We start from the raw sequence: 11,472 nt of genomic DNA, 5'->3' as shown, positions 1-11,472 counted from the left end.
TTTCTGCTTCAGCAGCAGTGTACGACGTGGACATTCTTTTCACCCAACAGTAGCGTTTCATCAGCTTGCTTCTGCTTTGCGCAAGGGATGAGAGAGGAGGATCGCATCCACGGGATGGTATATTTTTGTCCTTCAGGGGCCAAAATGAATGTTCTTAGCTTTTTTGAGAGTCCCGTGACGGCTGGCAGATTTGAAACTTGTGGGCTAGGGGTTCTTAGCGCTGGTTTAGAGCACTTTTCTGTCAGTGCAGGTTTTTCCTGGGAGGACTGGAGTGCATTTTGACCAGCAAAGGCTATACTCACCCTGCAAACGCCTTGCTGGCATAAAGCAAGGTATAGCTGTATTGACAGCTAGCTCGCAGCATAGACCTGGCCTCAGTGTAAAGGTCTGAGCAAAGCTATTTATTTGAACTCGGTCTTAGTTAAGCACGTGATGTAAGAGAACGAGGGTTTGTTGATTTTGTTTGTTTTTTTTTTTTTCTGGCATGTAGCATATTGTCAAAGAGGAACCCATCAAGTTAGTGTGTGTGGTTGGGTGGTTTGTTTTTTTTTTTTTCTTTTTTTAATAGCATCTCCCAGTTAGGAGAACATGCTCGAAAGGACTTGGAAAAGAGTCCTTTTCAGTCCCAAACTTGACAGTGTTTTTGAGCCTCTCTTATCTCTGTTTCATGTCTTTAATTTGGTGGGGTGAGAGGGAAAGTGATCTCTAATCCAGCAAAACACATCTGACTCCGAACTTGGGTTTGTTTGCTTGAGATGGAGATAGGCAGGTGAGCTCTCTGTAAATGTTTAATGAAAGGGGTTAGAGTGGTGGTTTGCTCTGACGCTCGTACAACTTCAAGTACTTGCATTGTGCTTTGGAGGGGAGTGTTGTGCTTGTTCTCTTTTTTCCCCTCCTTGCTATTTTAATTCTGCTGGGTTTGAGAATAAGTGTATTCAGTTTTTAAAAGTTGCTGATGGGAGATGGAGAAGTGAGATGTTGAACGTGCAGCACGGCTTCTGGAGGACGGCATGTGTCTAAACTTCTGTTGTGTGAGAAAGTTGATTTCCCCCGCCCCGAAGCAGCTCCTGCGGCAGCAGAAGTGACATCACGAGGGGCAGAACTGGGCTGACTCTTACTGCTTTTGAAAAAAATTACTTTAGGAATGTAAAAACAGTGTCATTGAGATACTAAGATGAAAAATATACCGCAAATATAAATAACGTGGAGAAAAATTACCTTGGTTTCTGAAATATGCATTGCTATAGTATTTAGAGATCCATTTCACCCTAGAGCTCTTTGCTTTTCTTTTTTCGGTATGGAATTCAGTATATTTAGATGTTACTTAAGAAAAGGAAAAGGGCGTTATGACTTCCTTGTAATTAATGGATTTGATTATAATTCACATAGGGCTGAGTGTCTTCATAGAGGCTAGTGAAAATCTCCAGCCCAGCCCCATTTCTGATTTCTTCTCTTGTCCTAACTGCTGTTACAGATTGCTTACCATGGCAGTGTGCTCGTTGCCCCTGGCACAACGTTGCACAACCCCCATTTCCAGTGTTCTGTAGCAATATTCTAATTAAATTGTTTATCGGTGTTCATCTATTTGTTTGTTTAAAGCCGAATGCTGTGTGAGTTAGATAAATGTCTTTCAAGTGGCTGAAAGAGCCAGTTCGGAGGCAGCAGAGGTTCACTGAAATGCACAGAATTCTGTGTCTTAAGAAGTTCAAATTTTCCTTGTCTCCTTCATTACGAAGGCAGCCTGCAGCCTTTGTAATCTTTTTCTGCAACTCCATCCTCTTGAATCCTGCAGCGTTTTCTTCCTTTCCCATGACTTGTTGGCTTTGCTTGGCATCTTCATGGAGTTTGACCTTCTGGGATCAAAGGGGTTATATCTAAATATTTGATGGTCTCAAGTGGGGACTCTGCCAAGAGACTTACTGAGCCCTTCCTCACAAAAGATTTTTCTTCCTTTTACTTGCTACAGATAAAATGGTGTAATCGGCACTCGGGTAGCTCCCCATTAACTCTACTAGATGTTTGGCTACCAGCTGAAAAGTAGCAGAAGGGGCTTCCTTCTTCCACTAGAGTCTCATCAAGCTGACCGTTTCATTTGAGGTTTGTTGGGCAGCTCATGTTTTTATATGAGTTACTGTGCGTTTATTTTCCATAATGATTTGGGAAAGCTGATTCTTTTTTTCCTCCCAGTCCAGGAACAATTGCTCATCCTTTCCCATCACTGAGGCAGCTGGTTGGAAATAGGCAAAGATTTCACAACTTTTCGAAGCCAACCGTATTCTTTCCCTGCTGAGAGCCCTCTAGCACTCTCCTTATCTGTCTTAGAAGAAAAATGCAGCCTGTGTTAACATGCTTCATTTCATTTCATTTCCAACTCCACCTAACCTAGCACAGTCCAGGATCGTTCCTTACTCTTACTTGAGGACTGTGTGTGATTGGGCTTGATCCTGTGCCCCTTCGTCATCAGGGGATGTCACCTAACTCACTTGACATCTCTCTGTGTAAACTGTCGGTCTGTTTTCTCAGCGATGCTTAGATTTGCAAAGGAGCATAGCTTCTGTGTGAGCGCATAAGGTGAAGTCACCTGGGCTTCCAGAAGTGCTTCATGCCCAGCGGTGCCCGTTAAGCCCCTGACAGATTCTGCCACATTCTTCATGGGCTTTAGAAGGAGCTTCTAGGTATTGTAGCGTTTATGAAAGAATGCGCCCGCAGCATCTAGCCAGAGTTTGTGGTCAGTCGGTGGTTCCAAAGATGGAGTATTGCTCTGTAACCACACACAACATAGTTACTACTCAGTAATCATAACGGCTAATTATGGTTTCAGTTTTTGCTGTCTCACGGTTGCCTTTCCTGTAATCTCTTTGTACATGGGGTCTGGGTTTTGGTTTCCTTATGCAGAAAGATTCTCTGACCGTGTTCCGTATAGAAGTCTGGCCAAGCCCTCTCCGTCCCAGATGACTGAGAACCGGCGGGTGTCATCGCACACGTCTGCTCTCCGTGCCGCCTCTCTCCCGCTGCGGCAGCCAGCTGCCCTGACTTCTCCACGATGCCATCGACACGTGCACCCTTAGCCTGGGGGGCAGGTGTACCCCTCCGCTCTACCCGCACTCTGGCGAGGAAGAAGCTGTTGTGTACAGACAGTTTGACCGTACAGATTTGGAACGGAGGTAATTAGGGCACCCAGCGTAGGAGCAAAAGCATGGCTGTGTACCCAGGCCATTGCAACAGGAGATGACTGAAGTAAAGGGTCATTCCGAGGCTGTGTAGAGCTTTGGGGTTTACCAAACTGAGTGAGGTACCCCAAGGTGAAAAGGAAAAATGAAAAGCAAGCTAAGCTGTTTACCCCAGGCCCCCTGAGATGAAAGCCTCAGAAGCGCTCAACGTATCGCATGAACATCAACTGTGCCGGTTGCAGAGGGTGTCTGTCGTGCCCTGGGCCCTTTGCGACTGCCCTGCTCTCCTCTTTGGGCTACGAATGTCTTCATTCACTTGCTATGTGAATAGATTATCAAGCTCTGGAACTGCGTTGCTCCAAGCTAAGGAGGCTGGAACTGCATGTTCCTGTTCGGTCAGTCGTAACCTAAGACATAAATCTTGTGGGTTTTTTGAGTGCCAGACTGTTCACTGCTGGCTTCTGTGGTACTGCTGCCATACGCTTTCCAGTCTTATTCTCTGGTGAGCTACCGGGATGCGTGCTACCTTTTTGGCTCGAAGAGGGCACTCTGCAATAATGGTTAAATGCTCACGTCCCCCTTTTTTCTCCTGCTCTGTGTGCTGTAAGGCTCGACACGTAGAACAGGAAAGGGGAAAGAAGGCCAGGTACCTGGAGCTTGCCAGGCAGCCCGCCCCGGGTGCTGTGCCTAGCAGGCAGGAGTAGGGAAGCTCGGCTTTGGGAGAGGGAGCTTGAGGAAGGCACTGAGATTGGGAAGCCCGACGGTACCTCCTAAGCCAGAAGATGGCTTTTGGTTTTGGTGGTCACTCCTTAAGCAAGCAAGCATTTGAGAGATTCAGCAACCTGGGCCTTGCAGCCAAATCATGTTTGGTGAGGATGCTCGAGATGGGTGACAGGATGCCCTTGCTCTCTGTAGCCTCGGAGAGCTGGGTGATGCGGGGAAGGGATGTCGGAGAGTGCTCTGGGTGGAAGGAGGCTAACGCCTGAAAATCATTCCCTTACTGATCCTGCTGAGAATTGTGCTTGGTGCTCAGCTTCTAGATTTCCCAGATTTGGCCACAGGATAAACAGCTGTGGGTGTGTGCATGTGTGCTGTGGTGGGTTTTTGTTGTACCAGTTGGCTACGGCGGCCTTAGGGCTTGCCTTTTGCTGCTTCTTCCTCTTTTCTTCCATGAGTGGGGTTTAGGAACAGCCTGGCTAATCGAATGTTTTAGTGATGGCCAAAATAGCCTTGGTCTCCCTGGTCACTCTTGAAGTTATAGCGGCACGAACCACCTGATTTCATCCATCTCCTTGAGAGTCCTTCCTCCCTTTCCTACTTATTAAGAAAGCGGAGAGTGTGTGTGTGGCGTTTGCTGTGTAAGCAAGGATAGGCAGGAGCAGAAGCCCAGTGCTGTGATACAATAGCGATCTGCCTTCGACAAGTCCCACAGTTGATTCTTGGCCACAGAGAGAAAAAAACCAACTTGATAATAAGCTGGTCTGGTGTCCTGATGGGAACCCACCTTCAGCAGAGCCCCAGGGCCTGCACAGCTAATTGAGAAGAGTTTTAAGGTGAAGCCTGGCTCAGCAGGGCTGCTGACTGTTTCACCTGGCAACTAAGTCCTTTTTTTTTTTTTTCCAGCAGTTTGGCCCTGGGCCCTTGCAGAGGCCTCTGGGCACAAGAGAAATGGGCTCTTTTATTTGTCATAGACACCTGCAGAGCTCCTGGTATGGCTGGCGGTCTCTGAGACTCTTGCAGTCCTCCAGCGTATGCTGCTGTAAAGCTGAGAGGTGACTTATTCCAGAAGTACCAAGAAAGAGCAGGAACGCATCAAAGGTAACGGAGGAAGAACGCAGCGACGACCGCGGTCGTCTCTTTCTGACCAACCCACAACCAACGTATGCTTCAGCTGTATACGTGACTTGATGTTCTGGTTGGGCACTTCCAGCTCGCGGTTCTGTGATGGGAAGGGAGGAAAAACATAAACGGGTTCCCTAGGGTCAGGGTAAACAGACATCCTCCAGGGTGGCTGGGATTTGGCTGTGGGCTGAGCAAGTGTGCCCTCGGTTGGGAAAACATCTGGTGAGAAGAACCTCTGCGGTCCTGTGAACCTAAAGGAAAGTGGGATTAGACTCTCGGGTTGTTCCGTGCCCGAGTAATGCCGCAGAAGTAAAGGAAAACTGGTCCCTGCAGAGTGTAAAATGTGGTGTTAACAATGGGGTGCTGTGTCCGTGCTACTCGTACAAAAGGTTTTAGCTCAGGGACCTGTCAGCACTTAATTACAGTTGACTTTTAAAACAGTCTTTCTTGTCAGTAAAAGAACATTTTATTATTAAAACTGCACCTACCTTCACAGGCTCAGGAATTTTGAGTGTTTGAATTGGTTGCAGAGGCAATTAAGCACCTAAATCCCTTTTGAGATGAGATCATGGCAGGTCTTTCCATAACAAGGGTGTACAGTGTTTACTCCGGCTCTTTATACAACTGCCATTTGGTCTTTTTTCCTTTTTTTTTTTTTTTTTTTTAAATCGTCTTTTGGCTAAACTAACTAAAGCTAACCTCTCTTCTTTTATTGCTACAGCCCTGTGACTGTTGCCTTACAATTATAAGGCACCTGGGAGGAATTTAGTCTAACAGTGATCTTCATTCAACACGTTGTTACATCACCCATGAGAAGATCTGAGAGATAACCCTTTGCCCTAGCTAAATTATAGAAAGTAGAGCAGCCTAAGCAAGCTGGCATTACTATTTTGCAAAAACAATGTGTAGGTTCGCTAGGGAGAGGGCTGGATGACCTCAAATGTAACTTGCCTCTCAGAAAAACGAGATGTCCTACTGATGAAGTCCAAGCTTTGGAACAAGAAGTCCGCGAAACAGACTGGTTCTACTCTAAGTGTAGGTGATCTCCTTAGACCATGTAGTCAGGTAGAAACGGTGATGGCTCCAAAAGTCATGCTGTTGTTTAAAATGTCCCTTCCCAATATGCTTTCAGGTAACAGCTAAGATGTGCTGTAATGCTAGGTGTGATCCAAACAGCTGGTGAATGACCAGAGCTTGGATACAGACTCTAGATTTTTGGTCCCAGCTGCCGAGCAATTGAATGGATGCCCAAACAAGACTGATCTCAAAGGATAGTACTGTCCCACACTAAAAAAGGAACAGTTTATACCACGGACAAGAGAAGTGTCATCTAAAAATAAATCTGTTTCTCTGTCTGGAGATGAGAGTGGTTAAGATCTTCTGTGGCCTGAAGCACTCTGGGACCAGCAGATTGGAAATTCCATATTTGAGGTGCCCTTTAGCTCTTAACTGATGCGGAAGCTCCCTTGGTCACCAACAGGTTTCAGAGCAGCGGCCTTCAGTGGTGAGGGGAGCAGCTGACACCTCAGAACGGTCGGAAGCTGTCTGGTTTGGTGTTTCCTTAACTTAGGTTTCTCGTTGTTATGAATGTACATTTTGACACGGGCTTAGGTTCTTTGTCAGTCAGTGCTGGATGCTCTAAAACTTGCAGCTGTGGAATCATGCAATGAGGAGATGCCTGATGTTACATGATTTGTTTTTGTTATATAAACAACTATTAATGCATAGTTTCACTTAAATGATAGTCTTTTCCCCCAAAACTTGTTGTTTACATGTTATTTAATAACAGGTCCTATTGATATGCAGCCCCACTACCAATTGGCGGTGGCTCATGAGCATTTGACTACATTGCCTGATTATTCCTGGTGGTGTTCTCAAAGAACACGCAACACCGCTGTCACAGACTCATACGCCGGTCTCTTCAACGCTCTTGCTTGGAGACTGCGGAGGGAGCGTGCCAGCTCTTCGATACAGGAGCTTTTTGTTCGCATGAGCTGTATTAGCGTAGTTTGAGTGTCTCCGCCACGGGAGAATACGCAAGGGATATCTGTGGGAAGCAATCTCAATGCTGTCTGGAAACAAGAGACTCCTAAAATTTCAGAGATGACCACCATTTGTGGTTATCTGTGTTGTTGGGGTTTATCCCCTTTGGAAATGAAGTCCGGCTTTCAGGGGGGGAAATAACCTGCGCGATTGAAACTGAGGGAGTTGAAGTGCCTTGGTATTTCCGAAGAGGCTTCCCAAGGTGTGCACCCCTTGGAGAAGAACTGGGAATGGAGTCGTAGGCGTTGGAAGGGTTGGCTGAAGAAGGGGCCGCTGGATGGTGCTGTTGTCCTGTGGTTTGCCAGCCCCAAAGCGGGTCACTTGGGGGTTTGACCTCTGCCCTTAAGGGAAACTGGTCTTTCCGAAAGGTTCAAGACTGACGGGTGTGGTGGTGATGTGCAGTAACACTAATATGGAATGGGGTCCTGACAGGAATAGGGAACAGTAACAGGAATGAGAAATTTATGCCTCCTGCTCAAGAAGGGAAAGTTAAAGTAGCATGGCTAGTTGTGAGCATTTGGGAGACCGCGTTCATGAAGGCTAGGGAATGGGGAGCAAACAAGTAAGCACCAGCACCAATCTGGATTGAAAAAACAAAACCAAAAACAAACCAAAAAACCAAGTCTGAAAGGTAGTAGGTAAGGATGATTTGGTCTAACCCGATGTCTTTGAGCTTTCACTAAGTGGCAGATTTTTATTTCAAATAAGCTGCTCACCTGAAAATTAAAACAGCAGTGAAGAGTTAAAAAGGAAGGAGAAATCGGAAGTTGCTTTAGGAAGACAGTTTATCCCAGAGAACACGAGTGAGCACGTGTATCCGTGCACCATAGGAGGGAGTCTACACACAGACTTTTCCAGGGGGAAGGAGTAATGAGTCCAGAAGAAAAGCTGTATGTACAGCTTATGCCGTTACGGAGGTCAAACCAGAAGCATTTCGGGGAAACGCGGCTCCCTGCTCTGACGGCTTGTGTGGCCCGACTTCAGTGCCTCGGTGGCCTGGAGGAGCAGAATTTAAAAGTTCGAGCCTGGGATCTGCTGAGGCAAACACTGTTAGGATCAGGGATTGCACGGAGTGAGGGTTGAAAGTACAGATGACCGCGTGATTAGATATGGCTCTAGGTGATGGTTTGAAGCTGTGCTGTGAAGGAAAGTGCTTTTTAGCAGAAAGTTTTCAAAATTAAGCTTGTTCTAGTGACGTAGCAAAGAAGTTGGTCAAGAGGGGTTTTTTAATATGATTAGTGCTTTTGAAGTGCCATTGCTTTCAGGCACACAGTCTGAGATGGCTTAGAGGGTCTGTCTTATTTTTTTTCTAGAAGTGAAGAAGGGGAAGACACTTCTTCAAAGTGTATTGATGTTTGATTAAAAAAAAAAAAAAGGCAAATTAAATGTATTGTTTGACTTGACCTTTGGGCTTCCTTGAACCTCAACAGGCCATTTTATGTCATTTTATCTGCCTTTTACCATGCATTTAAAACAGGGCCATTGCTAGTTGCCTGCCTGGTTAGGAGTTAAAAGCAAAAGTGAAATAGTGTTCATGACATATTGTATATGTTTAAGGCATGCAGTTCTTTGAAAGGAAGAGACTAGAACTGGACTACTTCCAAAATCCGGTTTTAATAAACTGTGACTTCAGAAAGGGACAATTGCTGTTCTCATAAACCGCGTATGTATCTGTGTATATATGCCTACGTACACGCATGTGCCTCTTTCACCACCACCTTTTGCAAAGTTTTAGGATACTGACTCCTGTGACCTCTGGATTGTGAAATCACGTTGCAGACTGCATCATTGGTTTAAGGACTGGCTTACCTCCTCTTTTTTTTTTTCTTTTCTTTTGTCCACCAGTTTGTGCCAACTATTTGCAAATTACTGGAATCCAAAGAGTGTTTGTGAAAGCTGAGAAGACAGAGGATTAAGGATGTACTGCAGGAATGTGGGGCTAGCTCATTGCCCGAGATGGAGCGCTTCAGGTGCAGTTATGCTTCCAGCGCTTTGTTTTCTTGGCAAGAACTGTCGAGGACGTCACATGTGGCCGTTTTGCCCCCTGGCATTCAGGGAAGCGCTAACTCTGCCTTTTCAGCGCACAGTCCTGGTGTTCCTCGTTAAAAATTCCTGACTGACTACTCGAGGCTTTCCCTGTTCAGGTCTGTGCAGAGATTTAGGAAAGTTATTAGGCGCTACTAATAGCCAGAGGGCTGACGATATAGCTGAAGGGAGACGATTAGATGGTGCAAGGTGTCACACTCTTCATGCCTTTGAGTGTGCTGCCAGCTCTTTTGCCTGCTTGGTGGTGTTTGGACAAAACACGGCTTGTTCCTCTACGAGACAGCGGTGCTTAGTGGTACAAGCAGTGATGGTTTGTTGCTTATTGACTAGTTTTGTTTCCTCCGTTCTCAAATGAGAAACTTTGGCTACCTGTGTTCTTGTCCTCTGTGACCTTGCAAGTCAAGTCAGCCTGTCTAACTACGAGAGAGAGTGCCTTAAAGTTGCTGTGGGAACAAGGCTGAAACATGATGTGCGCAGAGCGGCAGAGGGATAACAGAGGTTCTGCTCAGCCGAGCAGAAATGCTGATTTCACGTTAGGGCAGGGTCAGCTATATAGCAATGAGCTCACTGTAGCTTCTGGTGACGGAATTTCAAGTTGTCTCACATTTTAGTTAGTGCATGAAAGATAACACTGAGAAAGTAGACCTGCTTTCCTTGCCCTGCTCCTTTCCCTTCTCAATGCACCGTGATATGCTGCTCACGGGCCGCGCGTTTCTGTCTCCCTGTCCCGGCAAGGAAGGCATCCGGGCGTACCTCACGGCTTCCCGACGCCACTTGGGTTGTTGGCTGCAGTGGGAGCCGTGTGGGCGATCAGATGCTGCTGGTAGAGGGGTAGGGAATTGAAAGAGGATGTGGGTCACATTTTTTTTTAAATTCTTGATCACATATGGGTTATGGCACGGTGCCACTGGAAGAGTAGACAGTGCTTCAGGTTTAGTCATGCCCTGGGCTTATTATAGGTCTGTTGTGGGATTCCAACAGCTTGCCAACTGCGAGTGCCTGTCATTAGATAGTCCTCCCAGCAGCGGAGCAAGCTGCCTCGTGGGTGGGAAGAGCCACTGGCAGCTGCCCGGAGACATCGGGTGGGAAGAGCTGATGCACAGATGAATGACATGCTAATCCCACGTAGGCCAGCCGTGCGGGACAGGGATTGTTGCCAGGCAGGTGTCTGCAGACCTGGTGGCTACCCAGAACAGGCATTCCTCTACTTCTGCCAGTGCTGGCCTTGCTCTCCCAAATTAGTAAATGCTTGGGCAAAGCGTGAATAGAAACAACATAGCTGGGAATCCAACTCTGCTATGCCTAAGTGCTTATGAGGGTTGTTGGGAAGGTTAATGCGGGCATTTCTGCAGTGTAAGCTGCATGCAGGAAAATTCTTCTGCCCAAATTCCGGCTTGCTTGCTGAGCTTTGGCTGCAAGAATAGTGAAGAGAAAGCATGAGAAAGCTCTCCAGGGAATGAGCAGCAGGATGGGCTTAGGAAGGACAAAGTACTATGCTGAAGCCTGCTTTTCAGCAGCCAGTATCTTCTAATATGAAATTACAGCCCAAAATGTAGACAAAGAATATAAAAATACAGTGGTAAAAGTGACTTGCAATGCTAATGGCTAATTTTGCTTTGTTTTTAACTTGGCTCAGAGTGAACTTCAAACTTACTTACATGATGAAGACATAACTGCCTATTTTTGAGAATCAGACTGGCATTTTAAATACAAGCTTAAGTCTACTTGTGTAAGCGTGATGCAGACTATTCTTGCCAAACTGTTAGAATTTCCTAGTAATCGTGTTGCTTAATTTATGGCCAACTTCATCTAAGAATGACCTCTTTCTAATGTAGTATTTAGCGACTGTGTTTTAGCAGATAAACTCCCCAACTTAGCAATATGAAATTTGTCTTCCTTGCGTGATATTCTAAAACCCCATTAAAACAGAAGGAAACCTATAACTTAATGTTGATTTGTTAACTGGAGGTAGGTGTAAACTCTTCCTGTCTGAACCTTGATAATGTTTATCATTAAACGGAGATGGTGGCACATATGGTTAGGAGGGCTATGATCTGTAATAAATACAAAGCCCATAAATGTTTAAGGCCTGTTGCATCCAGTCCAACCGTTCACACCCCCTTTAGTACCGCTAAGTCGGGAACAACCTAAGGCAGGTTTAGGGAAGCGGCTTAAAACGATCGCGGGGCACTCCGTTGCTTAGGGGAAGGGGCCGTGGGGTTTGAGGAGAAGGCAGGCCATCTCGGCGTTACCTGTGCCGTGCCGTGGGGTAGCACAGCCCACCCACGGCATCACCTCACCTCTGCCCACGCCGCCCCACGCAGGGCCGGCCCGGCGCTGGCCGTGGTGCTGAAGGGCAGCGCCCCGCGCT

The sequence above is a fragment of the Cariama cristata genome, unplaced genomic scaffold (assembly GCF_000690535.1).
Source record: "Cariama cristata isolate BGI_N322 unplaced genomic scaffold, ASM69053v1 scaffold15167, whole genome shotgun sequence".
In the NCBI taxonomy this organism is placed as follows: Eukaryota; Metazoa; Chordata; class Aves; order Cariamiformes; family Cariamidae; genus Cariama; species Cariama cristata.
Note: the sequence above shows the minus strand (reverse complement) of the source record.